The sequence below is a fragment of the Periplaneta americana genome, chromosome 12 (assembly GCF_040183065.1).
Source record: "Periplaneta americana isolate PAMFEO1 chromosome 12, P.americana_PAMFEO1_priV1, whole genome shotgun sequence".
Lineage (NCBI taxonomy): Eukaryota > Metazoa > Arthropoda > Insecta > Blattodea > Blattidae > Periplaneta > Periplaneta americana.
In genome coordinates, this window is record NC_091128.1 from 17,054,397 (window position 1) to 17,077,506 (window position 23,110).

The following is a 23,110-nucleotide window of genomic DNA, read 5'->3' on the forward strand; positions in this document are numbered from 1 at the left end:
TTTGATTTTTTTTGTAGTTTACCTAATGAAAGTGTTCAAACGTATGAAAAGCTATTGCAGGTAATTATAAATAAATGTGCAGCGTGCAACATGAGCTTCACTCCATCTAATGTAGGCTAGTATAGGGTTTGAACTAGCTATACATGTTGCAGTGGTGAAAACTTGGGAATGCGTTACTATTATAAAATACTCGTAGATTGCAGCTTCCATCTTGCGCAAGCATGGTGGCGTAAAATACAGTGTGACTGACGAAGGAGTACAAAGAAGACAGCGAGATAGGACATTAGCTCAGGATGATTTTTGGAATAATGTATTTGAATCCAGAGGTAGTCGGGGATTCCTTCGCTATGGAACTGGCTGAGTTAAAACCGATAGATACTTACTTACTTACTTACTTACTTACTTACTTACTGGCTTTTAAGGAACCCGGAGGTTCATTGCCGCCCTCACATAAGCCCGCCATTGGTCCCTATCCTGAGCAAAATTAATCCATTCTCTATCATCACATCCCACCTCCCTCAAATCCATTTTAATATTATTTTCCCATCTACGTCTCGGCCTCCCTAAAGATCTTTTTCCCTCCGGCCTCCCAACTAACTCTTTACATGCCCTGCCCATCTCAAACGTCTGGATTTAATGTTCCTAATTATGTCAGGTGAAGACAGTTCTGTGCAGTTCTGTGTTCTGTAACTTTCTCCATTCTCCTGTAACTTCATCCCTCTTAGCCCCAGATATTTTCCTAAGAATCTTATTCTCAAACACCCGTAGTCTCTGTTTCTCTCTCAAAGTGAGAGTCCAAGTTTCACAACCATAAAGAACAACCGATAACACCGTACAACAAATTTGAACTTTGTGTCTGCCCTTTAGATGAAAGTATGTGATTCTGTATAAACAAAAGGTGCTTGATTCATATCTGAAAACCAAAATGGTCCATCACGTACCGTTTTCTTAGGAGACCCGCTTTTCATATTTATACAAATTGGTCAGAGAGAAAATTAACAGTGACACTCATTACGGAAAACACATACACTAAAATGATTTTTTTGGCCGTTTCCGCTTGTAGGCATCTGGTGGAGTTTCCCTGATAGTAGATGAACAATATTCAGCTAGCATACTTCCATTCCATCGTCCACTGAAGCGCTTTTCAAACATAGCAATGTCCTGGTGGAAGCTTTCGCCTTGCTCAACACTAACTGCACCCAGGTTTTGAGGGAAAAAATCTAGATGTGAGTCCAAAAAGTGTAGTTTTAAAGACATATTGCAGCCTATAACACGAAAGCATTTCACCATGTCACGAACAAGATCTTCATAGTTTTCAGCTTTCTCGTTTCCAAGGAAACTTGAACTGTCGAAGGAGAAGGAGAGACTAGCAGCGAGGATAGGCTACAGATTCTGATGGGGATGCATCTGACGTCCGAACGAGTAAGATATGAAGCAATATTCCTTCGCCTTACGCTTTCAATTTTAAGGTATTCCACATTATGAACATTAATTTCACATTATGAACATTAATTTATTTTTTTCACACGAATCGAATTTTTTTTACAATATTACTATTTTTATTTTCAGTAAAAATAGTTGCTATTTTCATTTTCATTATTAAAAACTTATTCACTTCAATAATTGAAGGTATATACTACATTTTATGAAAATTGAGCGATTAGTTTTCGAGAAATGATTTTTGGCTGGCTAGACTCGCTAAATTGCACACTGTGGGGCGGTTGACTGCGTTTAACATCAGGTCGAAAGTTCTCGTCCCAAGCACTATCAATTTTTTTCTTACTACCTTACCTACATACGCTGCCTACAACTTCTACTCACTGATGCTAGTTCCATTTTTTCAATCTCTATGGAATTCGCGTTCATCTGTCAACGTAACAACGCCCAAACAACGCAGTCTTCAGCAATGAAAATTACGTATTGGACCGCCATTATGATATTTGGTTTCATTTAAAGCAGGCAAAGATAGAGGTTTATGGAGAGTATGTGTATTCCAGAGCTTGGTTCGATTCTCAGGGGACAACCAGGATGGACCTCTTCCCACTGAGGTAAGCTTTCTAAGTTAAATTAAGATTCCTGTTTGAAAACTGCAACAGTAAGTACGGAATGAAAACATTTACGTTTTGTAGTGTCAATCGCGATTCTGGGAATAAATGTATTTATTAAGGGCTGATAAGTAAGCCTCGACTGGACAGATACATTTAAAAATACTACCGAACGCGCGCGATGCAATTTAAAAATGGTGATAATGAGGTTTTTGGTTTTAATACATTAGTACATTGTTTTATGACTATCTTATCAATAAATGCAAAATCGTATAATGCAGCGTTTCTGAAAGTTTTGAATTCTGTGAATCTTAAATTGTATTTAAATAGTATTTTAAATTTGGAGAATAGTAAATTATATAAATTATATAATTATAAATGTACATTATAGTTTAAAAGGTAATACAAGCGATATACGCATTTGATTTACAATATTCATGTATATTTATTTTAACGTAATATGATATCGATACTTAATTTCAATTAAATTGCATATTTCAAATTTTTATTTTAATGGGTACACGAGTGTTTTACCGTTTTTAAATGTTTTTTTAATATTGACATCAACAATCTATACTTCGATATTATGTAAAAATCTTCACTACAATTTTAATGCAATGTATTTTTTCAAAATATATTTCTATCTAATTATCAATGTCTGAAGATGCAATACTGAATGCCGAAAACGTTAACAATTTTACAATAAAATGTAAATTTATAATTGTATAATTTACACTACCGGTCAAAAGTTTTCGATCACCTATCACAACTATGGATTTGTGGTTAACAAGGATTTCGTTTTGAATAGTCCAACATATAATGCTAATATTTATTTTGTTGGTCTGTTTAGTTTTTCGAAGTGATCGCATATTGAAATAAAGTATATAGTAGTTTTCATAGCTGATCGAAAACTTTTGACCGGTAGTGAACATTAAAATAAGTCATATGATTAAATATCATTCTTTTTGAAAACCTGAGCGTCCCTAACTAATCCCACTGTATTAAAATTTACATATTCCGAATCTCCATAAAATGTTACGTATGAATTCGTAGAAAATGGGAGTATAAGGGTACAGTGCATCAGTTATTCATAGATTTCAAAAAGGGCATATGACTCGGTTAAGAGAGAAGTTTTATATGACATTTTTATTGAATTTGGTATTCCCAAGAAACTAGTTCTATTAATTAAAATGTGTCTCAGTGAAACGTACTATACAGCAGAGTCCGTATATGTCAATTTCTGTCAGATGCGTTTCCAATTCACTGTGGGCTAAAGCAAGGAGATGCACTATCACCTTCACTTTTTAACTTTGCTCTAGAGTATGCCATTAGGAAAGTCCAGGATAATAGAGAGGGTTTGTAATTGAACGGGTTACATCAGCTGCTTGTTTATGCGGATGACGTGAATATGTTAGGAAAAACCCACAAACGATTAGGGAAAACACGGGAATTTTACTTGAAGCAAGTAAAGAGATAGGTTTGGAAGTAAATCAAGAAAAGACAAAGTATAATAATTATGTCTCGTGACCAGAATATTGTACGAAATGGAAATATAAAAATTGGAAATTTATCCTTTGAAGAGGTGGAAAAATTCAAATATCTGGGAGCAACAGTAACAAATATAAATGACACTCGGGAGGAAATTCAACGCAGAATAAATATGGGAAATGCGTGTTATTATTCGGTTGAGAAGCTTTTATCATCCAGTCTGCTGTCAAAAAATCTTAAAGTTAGAATTTATAAAACAGTTATATTACCGGTTGTTCTTTGTGGTTGTGAAACTTGGACTCTCACTTTGAGAGAGGAACATAGGTTAAGAGTGTTTGAGAATAAGGTGCTTAGGAAAATATTTGAGGCTAAGAGGGATGAAGTTACAGGAGAATGGAGAAAGTTACACAGCACAGAACTTCACGCATTGTATTCTTCGCCTGACATAATTAGGAACATTAAATCCAGACGTTTGAGATGGACAGGGTATGTAGCACGTATGGGCGAATCCAGAAATCCATATAGAGTGTTAGTTGGGAGGCCGGAAGGAAAAAGCCCTTTGGGGAGGCCGAGACGTAGATGGGAAGATAATATTAAAATGGATTTTAGGGAGGTGGGATATGATGATAGAGACTGGATTAATCTTGCTCAGGATAGGGACCAATGGCGGGCTTATGTGAAGGCGGCAATGAACCTCCGGGTTCCTTAAAAGCCAGTAAGTATGAATGCGTAGAAACTTTTTACATTCTCCCGTTTCTTGTCTCCTAATTACTTATGAAACTTGTTTCGTGGACTTCAGATTTGACACAAATGAGTATGGGTAAAATCATGTTGAGTAGGCCATAAAACTAAACAAAACACAATGACTAACCAAACATTAGGGTAGGAGGACATATTTCCGGACTTTTCAGATATTTCTTCACATTTCTCATACTACAGACCTGCAGAATTGTAGCTCCTCAGAGCGACTGCTTTACTACCCCTCCTTACCCCACCCACCTTTTCTATCAGTGCGGTCATACGTTCTAGTTACGCTCGGCTGCATCAACATTCATTCTCGCGGCGGCAGGTATACAATACGCTATCAAGAATTACAAATGAACAGATAATAAAATTCTTAGAAACATACCTTTAGAAAATAAGAGAAAATAAATAAGTTAAAAGACGTGTCTACCTATGTATATATCGTCCTTTTACTAGTAAAGCCGAATAAGTCCACTTTTTGTGTAAAATAAGTTAAGAACAGTCCCCGACTTGTCTTTCCGTGCTCTGTATTCTACTAAAATGAAACAAGTCCGAAATATTGCATGCATGCAACAAACCAATTACTTTATTTGAAGAATTTATTATGATTTTTCGTGCATTAATAAAGTTTTAATTCCTGTTTTTACAAAACTTGCATTACTGGTCTTAACTGGGTTTACTAGTAATAGGAGGATAAATAAATTGTAAGTTGATAAGTGAGTGATAGCTATATGACCGGATGTCAATGCTGTCATTAAACATTGTAACACACTCCAGCTATATATATATATACACTGTATACACACAATACGCGTACTGCAGTTTAAAAAGAACTGGAACATAGCAAAGTCTAAACCCGAGAAAAAAATACTACTTCCAAAGGAAATGGGAATATGATTATTTTATTGTTAAAGAAGCGAAAGAACTGCCTGTTTACTGTGCCCCATCCAATTTATTTCTACTCGTCATTTCAATATTAAACCACATTTCAACAAAGCCCATATTAAGAATTATGGAATGCACAAACTTTCGGGTAAGTTCATTATTACGAACTGTATAGTGATTATTTATTTATATCCTGTTAAATTAAGGACGTCATTCGTTGTGTTCATTTTGAATGGAAATTAATAATGGCTTTCAAGGTTCATTACTTAAATGCTATAAATTTATGTTTCCGTAGGTGATGGTAGGAGGCAAGTTTTCGAAAATCTAAAGCAGGTTAGGTGCAAAGAAATCTCAACGAAGCTACCGACAGGAAATCTAGCACAATTGTAAACCTTAAAACGAGATAACGCATTATAAATACAATTAATTTATTTCCGGTACAATTCTTTTCGAAAATTACAGTGCCGCCACAGGCAGAGAATGTAAACAACTCTACGCGGAAGTCGATAATCCCCAATAGAAGTGGAGTGAGGCTGACGTCATATTTCCCCTACTGACGGGTTCTGCAGGCCTGTCATACTAGAGCCCAATTGTATAAAACTCCCTGACTAAAGATCAACTTTGATCGAAGATCGAAAAGTAAACCGAGTTCAGACACTTCTTCTATTGTATAAAACTTTTCTGCGATCAAATTACCTTGGTTCAAATGCAATCTAAGTTCACGTGAAAAGGATTTGGCAACATCGCATAAACAGGTGAAATACGTGATGCGCGGACCATGTTATACAGGTTTGTTCAGTGTTGCCAATCTAGCGATTTTAACTCTTTTTCAACAACAATTTCTTTTAACTTTTATATTGCTTAAATAGGGATTTAGTGACCTTTTTAGCACCCCATAGTGACAAAATTTAATCTTTCTTTGTTGATAATGAGAAATCTAGCGGATTTACAACTACTTTTTCGCGACTTTCCGTATTACACTCTGTTGGAGACACTGGTTTTTTTTGCAATGTAAATAATGGCGGACAATAAGAAGAAGGTTGACTGTTCACCAAATTGTTATCATGTTATGGTGTTTGATACTGCTAAACATAATAAAGCTTTATAAAACGACAATTTTCGTTTAGTAATACAGTTAATTGAACATTTATGAATGTAGCTATCATATCCATTAATAATTAATGGTTGTTATAAACATAATATATGTTATTTGATACTGCTGAACACGATAGAGCCTTATAAAATATAAGAATGTTTGTGTATTAAGGCAAGAAATTGAAAGAAATATATATAAATGTACCTAACATATCTATTAATATTAATAATACTGGATATTTTATTTGCACAATCTGTCACTCGTATATTTCAAACAGAAAAGAAATAACTGAACTTGGATCATCTAACTTAATCGGAGAAATTTCTTCAGTCAAAGTAGACTTTAGTTTGAGACAAATTAATCTCAGATTAGACTTTATACAACACAAAATTCCAAGTTCAGTTGAAACAAGGATCAATTTAACCTCTGATCTAAGATTAAATGGTTTATACAATCGGGCCTAGGTAAGCTTTTGGTAGCGACTAAAATCGTGATTGTGTACCTTAGAGTTTAAAATATCAACACTCATATGCTAAAATGACTGCATTTTATAAATGAAATCATAGATAAATATTTGGAAACTCCAGTATACTTGTCCGGAAATAGGAACCACTGGACATATATCCTTGACCATGGCTCCTATTTCCGGACATTGAGATTCTAACATTTTAGGTGTTTATTGTTATAGATAGAATTAACAAGAAATTAAGGACCAGATGCATTATAGGCACCCCCAGCTATATATCTCCTATAAAAATGTCAACGGAAGTAGCAGTTCGATAAATGAAACTATCGACATTGAACTATCGGTACCTATTGCTTGAATAATATTGAGAAACAAAGTTTGTTCGCATGTCACAATGGCGGGTATTTCAAACGCTACAAACATAATTTGGAAATATTAAAGTGAAATTGACAAAAAAAAAAAAAAAAACTTCATACAGCGTTAAACTGCATGGCAAACAATTGTAATTATGGAGTTATTACTCGAATATTTTTAAATTTCGTGTGTTCAAACAAAGATATGTTGTATTCGTTTTTATGTGATTTATAATAGTGGATTAGGGCTCGCTCTGCCGAGAGGTATGTCTACACCACGGAATAGAAAAAGCATCCCCCCCCTCAAAAAAAAAAGGCAAGGTAGTAAAGACGTGGTAGTATAAATAGGGAAGGAAGAAAAACATCGCTGAATTTTTGTTCAAACATGTACATCGAAAGCTGATAGTAAATTTTATCTACCTTCCAACATCCAAAAATGATTAGTAAGACGATTGGGGGGCTTCGCCCCCAACCCCCTCTTTGTATGGTTAGGAGGGTATTTTTGGAATTGTAAGCCTCTATGTAAAAAGAACGATAGAAAACCAAAAGTATTAATTTGGGGCTTCGCCCCCAACCCCTCTATTTGTTTCATTAGGAAACTAATTTTAGAATTATAAGCTTCTAACTAATTAGGCCTATGTAAAAAAGCGACAGAAAAACAAAAGTATTAATTCGGGGCCTCGCCCCCAACCCCTCAATTTATTTAATTAGGAAACTATTTTTAGAGTTGTAAGCTTCTAACTAATTAGGTCTATGCAAAAAAGCGACAGAAAAACAAAAGTATTAATTGGGGGCTTCGCCCCGAACCCCTCTATTTCTTTAATTAGGAAACTATTTTTAGAATTGTAAGCTTCTAACTAATTAGGCCTATGTAAAAAAGCGACAGAAAAACAAAAGTATTAATTGGGGACTTTGCCCCAACCACTCTATTTGTTTTATTACTTACTTACTTACTTACTGGCATTTAAGGAACCCGGAAGTTCATTGCCGTCCTCACATAAGCCCGACATTGGTCCCTATCCTGAGCAAGATTAATCCAGTCTCTATCATCATAGCCTACCTCCCTCAAATCCATTTTAAAATTATCTTCCCATCTACGTCTCGGCCTCCCCAGAGGTCTTTTTCCCTCCGGCCTCCCAACTAACACTCTTTGCTGTGGTAGTGCCAGAGAATCAGTCCCATTCCGAGGTATATTTGAAGGTTTCGTAACAATCTGTTTTTTACGATGATGGGTTGTTAGACCTTCGCCCAACGCCCAAGCTGGAGGACCACCCCTCATCGGCCGTCCACGATTGCTTATTCAATATATTCACAGCTACCATCCATATCTGGAGGCCGTCTCCTCGATATTTGTTTCATTAGGAAACTATTTTTAGATTTGTAAACATCTAGCTTATTGGGCCTATGTAAAAAAGAGAAAAAAAGTAAAAGTATTAATTGGGGGTTCGCCCCAACCTCTCTATTTGTTTTATTAGGAAATTATTTTTAGAATTATAAGCCTCTAGCTAATTAGGACTATGTAAAAAGCGATAGAAAAATAAAAGTATTAATTGGGGGCCTCACCCCAACCACTCTGTTTGTTTTATTAGAAATTATTTTTTTAATTGTAAGACTCTAGATAATTAGGCCTATATAAAAAGCGATAGAGAATAAAAGTATTAATTGTGGGGCTTCGCACCAAACTCTCTATTTGTTTTATTAGCAAACTGTTTTTAGATTTTTAAGCATCAAGCTAATTAGGCCTATGTAAGAAGCGATAGAAAAATAATTAATTATTGGGGGGCTTCCCCCCAACCTCTCTATTTGTTTTATTAGGAAACTATTTTTAGAATCGTAAGACTCTAGCTAATTAGGCCTATGTAAACAGCGATAGAAAAATAAAAGTATTAATTGGGGGGCTTTGCCCCAACCTCTCTATTTGATATATTAGGAAACTATTTTTGAATTGTAAGCGTCTAGCTAATTAGGCCTATGTAAAAAGCGATAGAAAAATAAAAGCATTAATTGGGGGGCTTCGCCCCAACCTCTCTATTTGTTTTATTAGGAAACTATTTTTAGAATTTTAAGACTGTAGCTAATTAGGCCTATGTAAGAAGCGATAGAAAAAATAAATTATTATTGGGGGGCTTCGCCCCAACCTCTCTGTTTGTTTTATTAGGAAATTATTTTTAGAATTGTAAGCCTCTAGCTAATTAGGCCTATGTAAAACGCAATAGATAAATAAAAGTATTACTTGGGGGCTTCGCCCCAACCTCTCTATTTGTTTTATTGGAAATTATTTTTTTAATTGTAAGACTCAAGCTAATTAGGCCTATGTAAATAGCGATAGAGAATAAAAATTTACTTGGGGGGCTTCGCCCCAACCTCTCTATTTGTTTTATTAGGAAACTATTTTCAGAATTGTAAGCCTGTAGCTAATTAGGAAATGTAAAAAGCTATAGATAAATAAAAGTATTAATTGGGGGGCTTCGCCCTACCTCTCTATTTGTTTTATTAGGAAACTACTTTTAGATTTTTAAGCATCAAGGTAATTAGGCCTATGTAAGAAGCGATAGAAAAATAATTAATTAATGGGGGGCTTCGCCCCAACCTCTCTATTTGTTTTATTAGGAAACTGTTTTTAGAATTGTAAGCCTCTAGTTAATTAGGCCTATGTAAAAAGCGATAGAAAAATAAAAGTTTTAATTGGGAGGCTTCGCCCCAACCTCTCTTTTTCTTTTATCAGGAAATTATTTTTTAAATTGTAAGCCTCTAGCTAATTAGGCCTATGTAAAAAGCGATAGAGAATAAAAGTATTAATTGGGGGGCTTCGCCCCAACCTCTCTATTTGTTTTATTAGGAAACTATTATTAGAATATTAAGCCTGTAGCTAATTAGCCCTATGTAAGAAGCGATAGAAAAATAAAAGTATTGATTAGGGGGCTTCGCCCCTACTTCTCTATTTGATTTATTAGGAAACTATTTTTAGAATTGTAAGCCTCTAGCTAATTAGGCCTATGTAAAAGAGATTTAAAAATAAAAGTATTAATAGGGGGGCTTCGCCCCAACCTCTCTGTTTGTTTTATTAGGAAACTGCTTTTAAAATTGTAAGCCTTTAGCTAATTGGGCCTATGTAAAAAGCGATATAAAAATAAAGGTATGAATTGGGGGGCGTCGCCCCAACCTCTATATATTTTTTTATTACGAAACTAGTTTTAGAATTGTAAGCCTCTTTCTAATTAAGCCTATGTAAAAAGCGATATAAAAATACAAGTATCAATTGTGGGGCTTCGCCCCAACCTCCGTATTTGTTTTATTAGGAAGCTATTTTTAGAATTGTAAGCCTCTAGGTAATTAGGCCTATGTAAAAAGCGATAGAAAAATAAAAGTATTAAGGGGGGGGCTTCGCCCCACCCTCTCTATTTGTTTTATTAGGAAACTATTTTTAGAATTGTAAGAGACTAGCTAATTAGGCCTATGTAAAAAGCGATAGAAAATAAAGTAATTAATTGGGGTCTTCGCCCCAACCTCTCTATTTGATTTTTTAGGAAACTATTTTTAGAATTGTAAGCCTGTAGCTAATTAGGCCTATGTAAAAAGCGATACAAAATAAAAGTATTAATTGGGGGGCTTCGCCCCAACCTCTCTATTTGTTTTATTGGGAAACTATTTTTAGAATTGTAAGCCTGTAGCTAATTAGGCCTATGTAAGAAGCGATAGAAAAATAAATTATTATTGGGGGGCTTCGCCCCAACCTCTCTATTTGTGTTATTAGGAAACTATTTTTAGAATTGTAAGCCTCTAGCTAATTGGGCCTATGTAAAAAGCGATAGAAAAATAAAAGTATTAATTGGGGGACTTCGCCCCAACCTCTCTATTTGTTTTATCAGGAAACTATTTTTAGAATTGTAAGCCTCTAGCTAATTAGGCCTATGTAACAAGCGATAGAGAATGGAAGTATTAAGTGTGGGTCTTCGCCCCAACCTCTCTATTTGTTTTATTGGGAAACTATTTGTACAATTGTAAGCCTGTAGCTAATTAGGCCTATGTTAATAGCGATTGAAAAATAAAAGTATTAATTGGGAGGCTTCGCCCCAACCTCTCTATATGATTTATTAGAAAACTATTTTTAGAATTGTAAGCCTCTAGCTAATTAGGCCTATGTAAAAGCGATATAAAAATAAAAGTATTAAATGGGGGGTTCGCCCCAACCACTGTTTGTTTTATTAGGAAACTATTTTTAAAATTGTAAGCCTTTAGCTAATTGGGCCTATGTAAAAAGCGATATAAAAATAAAGGTATCAATTGGGGGGCTTCGCCCCAACCTCTGTATTTTTTTATTAGAAAACTAGTTTTAGAATTGTAAGCATCTATGTAATTAGGCCTATGTAAAAAGCGATATAAAAATAATAGTATTAAATGGCGGGCTTCGCCCCAAACTCGCTATTTGTTTTATTTGGAAACTATTTTTAGAATTGTAAGCCTCTAGCTAATTAGGCCTATTTAAAAAGCGATATAAAAATAAAAATCTTAATTGGGGGCTTCGCCCCAACCTTTCTATTTGTTTTATTAGGAAACTATTTTCAGAATTATAAGCCTCTAGCTAATTAGGCCTATGTAAAAAGCGATAGAAAATAAAAGTATTAATTGGGGGCCTTCGCCCCAACCTTTCTATTTATTTTATTAGAAAGCAATTTTTATAATTGTAAGCCTCTAGCTAATTAGGCCTATTTAAAAAGCGATATAAATATAAAAATCTTAATTGGGGGCTTCGCCCCAACCTTTCTATTTGTTTTATTAGGAAACTATTTTCAGAATTATAAGCCTCTAGCGAATTAGGCATATGCAAAAAGCGATAGAAAATAAAAGTATTAATTGGGGGGACTTCGCCCAACCCCTCTATTTGTTTTATTTGAAAGCTATTTTTATAATTGTAAGCCTCTAGCTAATTAGACCTATTTAAAAAGCGATATAAAATAAAAATATTAATTGCGGGGCTTCGCCCCAACCTCTCTGTTTGTTTTATTAGGACACTATTTTTACAATTGTAAGCCTCTAGCTAATTAGGTCTATGTAAAATGCGATATAAAAATGAAAGTATTAAGTGGGGGGCTACGCCACAACCTCATTATTCGTTTTATTAGGTAGCTATTTGTAGAATTGTATGCCTCTAGCTAATTAGACCCATTTAAAAAGCGATATAAAAATAAAAGTATTATTTGGGGGGCTTTGCCCCAACCTCATTATATGTTTTATTGGGAAACAATTTTAGAATAGTAAGCCTCTAGCTAATTAGGCCTATGTTAAAAACGATAGAAAATAAAAGTTTTAATTGGGGGGCCTCGCCCCAACCTTGCTCTTTGTTTTATTAGGAAACTATTTTTAGAATTGTAAGCCTCTAGCTAATTAGGCCTATTTAAAAAGTGATATAAAAATAAAAGTATTATTTGGGGGGCTTCGCCCCAACCTCGCTATTTGTTTTATTAGGAAAGTCTTTTTAGAATTGTAAGCCTCTAGCTAATTAGGCGTATGTGAATAGTGATAGAAAAATAAAAGTATTAATTGCGGGGCTTCGCCCTAACCTCTCTATTCGTTTTATTAGGAAACTATTTTTAGATTTTTAACATCAAGCAAATTAGGCCTTTGTAAGAAGCGATAGAAAAATAAATTATTATTGGGGGGCTTCGCCACAACCTCTCTATTTGTTTTATTAGGAAACTATTTTTAGAATTGTAAGCCTCTAGCTAATTAGGCCAATGTAAAAAGCGATAGTAAATAAAAGTATTAATTGGGGGGCTTCGCCCCAACCTTTCTATTTATTTTATTAGAAAGCTATTTTTATAATTGTAAGCCTCTAGCTAATTAGGCCTATTTAAAAAGCGATATAAAAATAAAAATCTTAATTGGGAGCTTCGCCCCAACCTTTCTATTTGTTTTATTAGGAAACTATTTTCAGAATTATAAGCCTCTAGCGAATTAGGCCTATGCAAAAAGCGATAGAAAATAAAAGTATTAATTGGGGGGGCTTCGCCCCAACCCCTCTATTTGTTTTATTAGAAAGCTATTTTTATAATTGTAAGCCTCTAGCTAATTAGACCTATTTAAAAAGCGATATAAAATAAAAATATTAATTGCGGGGCTTCGCCCCAACCTCTCTGTTTGTTTTATTAGGAAACTATTTTTACAATTGTAAGCCTCTAGCTAATTAGGTCTATGTAAAAAGCGATATAAAAATGAAAGTATTAAGTGGGGGGCTTCGCCACAACCTCATTATTCGTTTTATTAGGTAGGTATTAGTAGAATTGTAAGCCTCTAGCTAAATAGACCCATTTATAAAGCGATATAAAAATTAAAGTATTATTTGGGGGGCTTTGCCCCAACCTCATTATTTGTTTTATTGGGAAACAATTTTAGAATAGTAAGCCTCTAGCTAATTAGGCCTATGTAAAAAGCGATAGAAAATAAAAGTATTAATTGGCGGGCTTCGCCCCAAACTCGCTATTTCTTTTATTAGGAAACTATTTTTAGAATTGTAAGCCTCTAGCTAATTAGGCCTATTTAAAAAGCGATATAAAAATAAAAGTATGAATTGGTTGTCTTCGCCCCAACCTCTCTATCTGTTTTATTAGGAAACTATTTTTAGAATTGTAAGCATCTAGATAATTAAGCCTATTTAAGAAGCGATATAAAAATAAAAGTATTAATTTGGGGGGCTTCGCCCCAACCTCATTATTGGTTTTATTAGGTAACTATTTGTAGAATTGTAAGCCTCGAGCTAATTAGACCTATTTAAAAAGCTATATAAAAATAAAAGTATTATTTCGGGGGCTTCGCCCCAACCTCATTATTTGTTTTATGAGGAAACAATTTTAGAATTGTAAGCCTCTAGCTAATTAGGCCTATGTAACAAGCGATAGAGAATGAAAGTATTAATTGTGGGTCTTCGCCCCAACCTCTCTATTTGTTTTATTGGGAAACTATTTGTACAAATGTAAGCCTGTAGCTAATTAGGCCTATGTAAATAGCGATTGAAAAATAAGAGTATTAATTGGGGGGCTTCGCCCCAACCTCTCTATATGATTTATTAGAATGCTATTTTTAGAATTGTTAGCCTGTAGCTAATTAGGCCTATGTAAAAGCGATATAAAAATAAAAGTATTAAATGGGGGGTTCGCCCCAACCACTGTTTGTTTTATTAGGAAACTATTTTTAAAATTGTAAGCCTTTAGCTAATTGGGCCTATGTAAAAAGCAATATAAAAATAAAGGTATCAATTGGGGGGCTTCGCCCCAACCTCTGTATTTTTTTATTAGGAAACTAGTTTTAGAATTGTAAGCATCTATGTAATTAGGCCTATGTAAAAAGCGATATAAAAATGAAAGTATTAATTGTGGGGCTTCGCCCAACTCCGTATTTGTTTTATTAGGAAACTATTTTTAGAATCGTAAGCCACTAGCTAATTAGGCCTATGAAAAAAGCGATATAAAAATAAAAGTATTAATTGAAGGCTTCGCCCCATCCTCTCTATTTCTCTTATTAGGAAATTATTTTTAGAATTGTAAGCCTCTAGCTAATTAGGCCTATGTAAAAAGCGATAGAAAATAAAAGTATTAATGTGGGGCTTCGCCCCAACCTCACTATTTGTTTTATTAGGAAACTATTTTTAGAATTGTAAGACTCTAGCTTATTAGGCATATGTAAACAGCGATAGAAATATAAAAGTATTAATTGGGGGGCTTCGCACCAACCTCTCTATTTGTTTTATTAGTTAACTATTTTTAGAATTGTAAGCGTCTAGCTAATTAGGCCTATGTAAAAAGCGATAGAAAGATAAAAGTATTAATAGGGGGCTTCGCCCCAACCTCTCTATTTGTTTTATTAGTTAACTATTTTTAGAATTGTAAGCATCTAGCTAATTAGGCCTATGTCAAAGCGATAGAAAAACATATGTATTAATTGGGGGGCTTCGCCCAAACCTCTCTATTTATTTTATTAGGAAACTATTTTTAGAATTGTAAGACTCTAGCTAATTAGGCCTATGTAAAAAGGGATACAAAAATAAAAGTATTAATTGGGGGGCTTCGCCCTACCTCTCTATTTGTTTTATTAGGAAACTATTTTTAGACGTTAAAGCATCAAGCTAATTAGGCCTATGTAACATGCGATAGAAAAATAAATTAATATTGGGGGGGCTTCGCCCCAACCTCTCTATTTGTTTTATTAGGAAACTATTTTTAGAATTGTAAGCCTCTAGCTAATTACGCCTATGTAAAAAGCGATAGAAAAATGAAAGTATTAATTGGCGGGCTTCGCCCCAAACTCGCTATTTGTTTTATTTGGAAACTATTTTTAGAATTGTAAGCCTCTAGCTAATTTGGCCTATTTAAAAAGCGATATAAAAATAAAAATCTTAATTGGGGGCTTCGCCCCAACCTTTCTATTTGTTTTATTAGGAAACTATTTTCAGAATTATAAGCCTCTAGCTAATTAGGCCTATGTAAAAAGCGATAGAAAATAAAAGAATTAATTGGGGGGCTTCGCCCCAAACTTTCTATTTATTTTATTAGAAAGCTATTTTTATAATTGTGAGCCTCTAGCTAGTTAGGCCTATTTAAAAAGCGATATAAAAATAAAAATCTTGATTGGGGGCTTCGCCCCAACCTTTCTATTTGTTTTATTAGGAAACTATTTTCAGAATTATAAGCCTCTAGCGAATTAGGCCTATGTAAAAAGCGATAGAAAATAAAAGTATTAATTGGGGGGCTTCGCCCCAGCCCCTCTATTTGTTTTATTAGAAAGCTATTTTTATAATTGTGAGCCTCTAGCTAATTAGACCTATTTAAAGAGCGATATAAAATAAAAATATTAATTGCGGGGCTTCGCCCCAACCTCTCTGTTTGATTTATTAGGAAACAATTTTTAGAATTGTAAGCCTCTAGCTAATTAGGTCTATGTAAAAAGCGATATTAAAATGAAAGTATTAAGTGGGGGGGCTTCGCCACAACCTCATTATTCGTTTTATTAGGTAGCTATTTGTAGAATTGTATGCCTCTAGCTAATTAGACCCATTTAAAAAGCGATATAAAAATAAAAGTATTATTTGGGGGGCTTTGCCCCAACCTCATTATTTGTTTTATTGGGAAACAATTTTAGAAAAGTAAGCCTCTTGCTAATTAGGCCTATGTAAAATGCGATAGAAAATAAAAGTTTTAATTGGGGGGCCTCGCCCCAACCTTGCTCTTTGGTTTATTAGGAAATTATTTTTAGAATTGTAAGCCTCTAGCTAATTAGGCCTATTTAAAAAGCGATATAAAAATAAAAGTATTATTTGGGGGGCTTCGCCCCAACCTCGCTATTTGTTTTATTATGAAACTCTTTTTAGAATTGTAAGCCACTAGCTAATTAGGCGTATGTGAATAGAGATAGAAAAATAAAAATATTAATTGCGGGGCTTCGCCCTAACCTCTCTAATCGTTTTATTAGGAAACTATTTTTAGATTTTTAACATCAAGCTAATTAGGCCTTTGTAAGAAGTGATAGAAAAATAAATTATTATTGGGGGGCTTCGCCACAACCTCTCTATTTGTTTTATTAGGAAACTCTTTTTAGAATTGTAAGCCTCTAGCTAATTAGGCCTATGTAAAAAGCGATAGAAAATAAAAGTATTAATTGGCGGGCTTCGCCCCAAACTCGCTATTTCTTTTATTAGGAAACTATTTTTAGAATTGTAAGCCTCTAGCTAATTAGGCCTATTTAAAAGCGATATAAAAATAAAAGTATTAATTGGTTGTCTTCGCCCCAACCTCTCTATCTGTTTTATTAGGAAACTATTTTTAGAATTGTAAGCATCTAGATAATTAGGCCTATTTAAGAAGCGATATAAAAATAAAAGTATTAATTGGGGGGCTTCGCCCCAACCTCATTATTGGTTTTATTAGGTAACTATTTGTAGAATTGTAAGCCTCGAGCTAATTAGACCTATTTAAAAAGCTATGTAAAAATAAAAGTATTATTTCGGGGGCTTCGCCCCAACCTCATTATTTGTTTTATGAGGAAACAATTTTAGAATTGTAAACCTCTAGCTAATTAGGCCTATGTAAATAGCGATAGAAAATAAGAGTATTAATTGAGGGGCTTCGCCCTAACCTCGCTATTTTTTTATTAGGAAACTATTTTTAGATATTTTAAGCATCAAGCTAATTAGGCCTATGTAAGATGCGATAGAAAAATAAATTATTATTGGGGGGGCTTCGCCCCAACCTCTCTATTTGTTTTATTAGGAAACTATTTTTAGAATTGTAAGCCCCTAGCTAATTAGGGCTATGTAAAAAGCGATAGAAAAAAATAAAAGTATTAATTGGCGGGCTTTGCCCCAACCTTTCTATTTGTTATATTAGGAAACTATTTTTAGAATTATAACACTCAAGCTAATTGAGTCAATGTAAAAAGCGATAGAAAAATAAAAGTATTAATTGGGGGCTTCGCCCCAACCTCTCTATTTGTTTTATTAGGAAACTATTTTTAGATTTTTTAAGCATCATGCTAATTAAGCCTATGTAAGAAGCGATAGAAAAATAATTTATTGGGGGGCTTCGCCCCAACCTCTCTATTTGTTTTATTAGGAAACTATTTTAAGAATTGTAAGCCTCTAGCTAATTAGGCCTATGTTAAAAGCGATAGAAAAATAAAAGTATTAATTGGCGGGCTTCGCCCCAAACTCGCTATTTGTTTTATTAGGAAACTATTTTTAGAACTGTAAGCCTCTAGCTAATTAGGCCTATTTAAAAAGCGATATGAAAATAAAAATATTAATTGGGGGCTTCGCCCGAACCTTTCTATTTGTTTTATTAGGAAACTATTTTTAGAATAGTAAGCCTCTATCTAATTAGGCCTATGTAAAAAGCAATAGAAAATAAAAGTATTAATTGGGGGGCTTCGCCCCAACCTCTCTATTTGTTTTATTGGAAATCTATTTTTAGAATTGTAAGCCTCTAGCTAATTAGACCTATTTTAAAAGCGATATGAAATAAAAGTGTTAATTGGGGGCTTCGCCCCAACCTTTCTATTTGTTTTATTAGGAATCTATTTTTAGAATTGTAAGCCTCTAGCTAATTAGGCCTATGTAAAAAGCGATATAAAAATAAAAGTAATAATTTGGGGGTTTCCCCCAACATCGCTATTTGTTTTATTAGGAAACTAATTTTAGAAATGTAAGCCTCTATCTAATTAGGCCTATGTAAAAAGCGATATAAAAATAAAATTATTTGGGGGGCTTTGCCCCAACCTCTCTAATTGTTTTATTAGGAAACTATTTTTAGAATTGTAAGCCTCTAGCTAATTAGGGCTATGTAAAAAGCGATAGAAAAATAAATGTATTAATGTGGGGGGGCTTCGCCCCAACCTCTCAATTTGTTTTATTAGGAAACTATTTTTAGAATTGTAAGACTCTAGCTAATTAGGCGTATGTAAAACGCGATAGAAAAATAAAAGTATTAATTGGCGGGCTTCGCCCCAACCGCGCTATTAGTTTTATTAGGAAACTATTTTTAGAAATGTAAGCCTCTAGCTAATTAGGCCTATGTAAAAAGCGATATAAAAATAAAAGTATTATTTGGGGGGCTTCGCCCCAACCTCGCTATTTGTTTTATTAGGAAACTCTTTTTAGAATTGTAAGCCACTAGCTAATTAGGCGTATGTGAATAGTGATAGAAAAATAAAAGTATTAATTGCGGGGCTTCGCCCTAACCTCTCTATTCGTTTTATTAGGAAACTATTTTTAGATTTTTAACATCAAGCTAATTATGCCTTTGTAAGAAGTGATAGAAAAATAAATTATTATTGGGGGGCTTCCCCACTACCTCTCTATTTGTTTTATTAGGAAACTATTTTTATAATTGTAAGCCTCTAGCTAATTAGGCCTATTTAAAAAGCGATATAAAAATAAAAATCTTAATTGGGAGCTTCGCCCCAACCTTTCTATTTGTTTTATTAGGAAACTATTTTCAGAATTATAAGCCTCTAGCGAATTAGGCCTATGCAAAAAGCGATAGAAAATAAAAGTATTAATTGGGGGGGCTTCGCCCCAACCCCTCTATTTGTTTTATTAGAAAGCTATTTTTATAATTGTAAGCCTCTAGCTAATTAGACCTATTTAAAAAGCGATATAAAATAAAAATATTAATTGCGGGGCTTCGCCCCAACCTCTCTGTTTGTTTTATTAGGAAACTATTTTTACAATTGTAAGCCTCTAGCTAATTAGGTCTATGTAAAAAGCGATATAAAAATGAAAGTATTAAGTGGGGGGCTTCGCCACAACCTCATTATTCGTTTTATTAGGTAGGTATTAGTAGAATTGAAAGCCTCTAGCTAAATAGACCCATTTATAAAGCGATATAAAAATTAAAGTATTATTTGGGGGGCTTTGCCCCAACCTCATTATTTGTTTTATTGGGAAACAATTTTAGAATAGTAAGCCTCTAGCTAATTAGGCCTATGTAAAAAGCGATAGAAAATAAAAGTATTAATTGGCGGGCTTCGCCCCAAACTCGCTATTTCTTTTATTAGGAAACTATTTTTAGAATTGTAAGCCTCTAGCTAATTAGGCCTATTTAAAAAGCGATATAAAAATAAAAGTATGAATTGGTTGTCTTCGCCCCAACCTCTCTATCTGTTTTATTAGGAAACTATTTTTAGAATTGTAAGCATCTAGATAATTAAGCCTATTTAAGAAGCGATATAAAAATAAAAGTATTAATTTGGGGGGCTTCGCCCCAACCTCATTATTGGTTTTATTAGGTAACTATTTGTAGAATTGTAAGCCTCGAGCTAATTAGACCTATTTAAAAAGCTATATAAAAATAAAAGTATTATTTCGGGGGCTTCGCCCCAACCTCATTATTTGTTTTATGAGGAAACAATTTTAGAATTGTAAGCCTCTAGCTAATTAGGCCTATGTAACAAGCGATAGAGAATGAAAGTATTAATTGTGGGTCTTCGCCCCAACCTCTCTATTTGTTTTATTGGGAAACTATTTGTACAAATGTAAGCCTGTAGCTAATTAGGCCTATGTAAATAGCGATTGAAAAATAAGAGTATTAATTGGGGGGCTTCGCCCCAACCTCTCTATATGATTTATTAGAATGCTATTTTTAGAATTGTTAGCCTGTAGCTAATTAGGCCTATGTAAAAGCGATATAAAAATAAAAGTATTAAATGGGGGGTTCGCCCCAACCACTGTTTGTTTTATTAGGAAACTATTTTTAAAATTGTAAGCCTTTAGCTAATTGGGCCTATGTAAAAAGCAATATAAAAATAAAGGTATCAATTGGGGGGCTTCGCCCCAACCTCTGTATTTTTTTATTAGGAAACTAGTTTTAGAATTGTAAGCATCTATGTAATTAGGCCTATGTAAAAAGCGATATAAAAATGAAAGTATTAATTGTGGGGCTTCGCCCCAACTCCGTATTTGTTTTATTAGGAAACTATTTTTAGAATCGTAAGCCACTAGCTAATTAGGCCTATGAAAAAAGCGATATAAAAATAAAAGTATTAATTGAAGGCTTCGCCCCATCCTCTCTATTTCTCTTATTAGGAAATTATTTTTAGAATTGTAAGCCTCTAGCTAATTAGGCCTATGTAAAAAGCGATAGAAAATAAAAGTATTAATGTGGGGCTTCGCCCCAACCTCACTATTTGTTTTATTAGGAAACTATTTTTAGAATTGTAAGACTCTAGCTTATTAGGCATATGTAAACAGCGATAGAAATATAAAAGTATTAATTGGGGGGCTTCGCACCAACCTCTCTATTTGTTTTATTAGTTAACTATTTTTAGAATTGTAAGCGTCTAGCTAATTAGGCCTATGTAAAAAGCGATAGAAAGATAAAAGTATTAATAGGGGGCTTCGCCCCAACCTCTCTATTTGTTTTATTAGTTAACTATTTTTAGAATTGTAAGCATCTAGCTAATTAGGCCTATGTCAAAGCGATAGAAAAACATATGTATTAATTGGGGGGCTTCGCCCAAACCTCTCTATTTATTTTATTAGGAAACTATTTTTAGAATTGTAAGACTCTAGCTAATTAGGCCTATGTAAAAAGGGATACAAAAATAAAAGTATTAATTGGGGGGCTTCGCCCTACCTCTCTATTTGTTTTATTAGGAAACTATTTTTAGACGTTAAAGCATCAAGCTAATTAGGCCTATGTAACATGCGATAGAAAAATAAATTAATATTGGGGGGGCTTCGCCCCAACCTCTCTATTTGTTTTATTAGGAAACTATTTTTAGAATTGTAAGCCTCTAGCTAATTACGCCTATGTAAAAAGCGATAGAAAAATGAAAGTATTAATTGGCGGGCTTCGCCCCAAACTCGCTATTTGTTTTATTTGGAAACTATTTTTAGAATTGTAAGCCTCTAGCTAATTTGGCCTATTTAAAAAGCGATATAAAAATAAAAATCTTAATTGGGGGCTTCGCCCCAACCTTTCTATTTGTTTTATTAGGAAACTATTTTCAGAATTATAAGCCTCTAGCTAATTAGGCCTATGTAAAAAGCGATAGAAAATAAAAGAATTAATTGGGGGGCTTCGCCCCAAACTTTCTATTTATTTTATTAGAAAGCTATTTTTATAATTGTGAGCCTCTAGCTAGTTAGGCCTATTTAAAAAGCGATATAAAAATAAAAATCTTGATTGGGGGCTTCGCCCCAACCTTTCTATTTGTTTTATTAGGAAACTATTTTCAGAATTATAAGCCTCTAGCGAATTAGGCCTATGTAAAAAGCGATAGAAAATAAAAGTATTAATTGGGGGGCTTCGCCCCAGCCCCTCTATTTGTTTTATTAGAAAGCTATTTTTATAATTGTGAGCCTCTAGCTAATTAGACCTATTTAAAGAGCGATATAAAATAAAAATATTAATTGCGGGGCTTCGCCCCAACCTCTCTGTTTGATTTATTAGGAAACAATTTTTAGAATTGTAAGCCTCTAGCTAATTACGTCTATGTAAAAAGCGATATTAAAATGAAAGTATTAAGTGGGGGGGCTTCGCCACAACCTCATTATTCGTTTTATTAGGTAGCTATTTGTAGAATTGTATGCCTCTAGCTAATTAGACCCATTTAAAAAGCGATATAAAAATAAAAGTATTATTTGGGGGGCTTTGCCCCAACCTCATTATTTGTTTTATTGGGAAACAATTTTAGAAAAGTAAGCCTCTTGCTAATTAGGCCTATGTAAAATGCGATAGAAAATAAAAGTTTTAATTGGGGGGCCTCGCCCCAACCTTGCTCTTTGGTTTATTAGGAAATTATTTTTAGAATTGTAAGCCTCTAGCTAATTAGGCCTATTTAAAAAGCGATATAAAAATAAAAGTATTATTTGGGGGGCTTCGCCCCAACCTCGCTATTTGTTTTATTATGAAACTCTTTTTAGAATTGTAAGCCACTAGCTAATTAGGCGTATGTGAATAGAGATAGAAAAATAAAAATATTAATTGCGGGGCTTCGCCCTAACCTCTCTAATCGTTTTATTAGGAAACTATTTTTAGATTTTTAACATCAAGCTAATTAGGCCTTTGTAAGAAGTGATAGAAAAATAAATTATTATTGGGGGGCTTCGCCACAACCTCTCTATTTGTTTTATTAGGAAACTCTTTTTAGAATTGTAAGCCTCTAGCTAATTAGGCCTATGTAAAAAGCGATAGAAAATAAAAGTATTAATTGGCGGGCTTCGCCCCAAACTCGCTATTTCTTTTATTAGGAAACTATTTTTAGAATTGTAAGCCTCTAGCTAATTAGGCCTATTTAAAAGCGATATAAAAATAAAAGTATTAATTGGTTGTCTTCGCCCCAACCTCTCTATCTGTTTTATTAGGAAACTATTTTTAGAATTGTAAGCATCTAGATAATTAGGCCTATTTAAGAAGCGATATAAAAATAAAAGTATTAATTGGGGGGCTTCGCCCCAACCTCATTATTGGTTTTATTAGGTAACTATTTGTAGAATTGTAAGCCTCGAGCTAATTAGACCTATTTAAAAAGCTATGTAAAAATA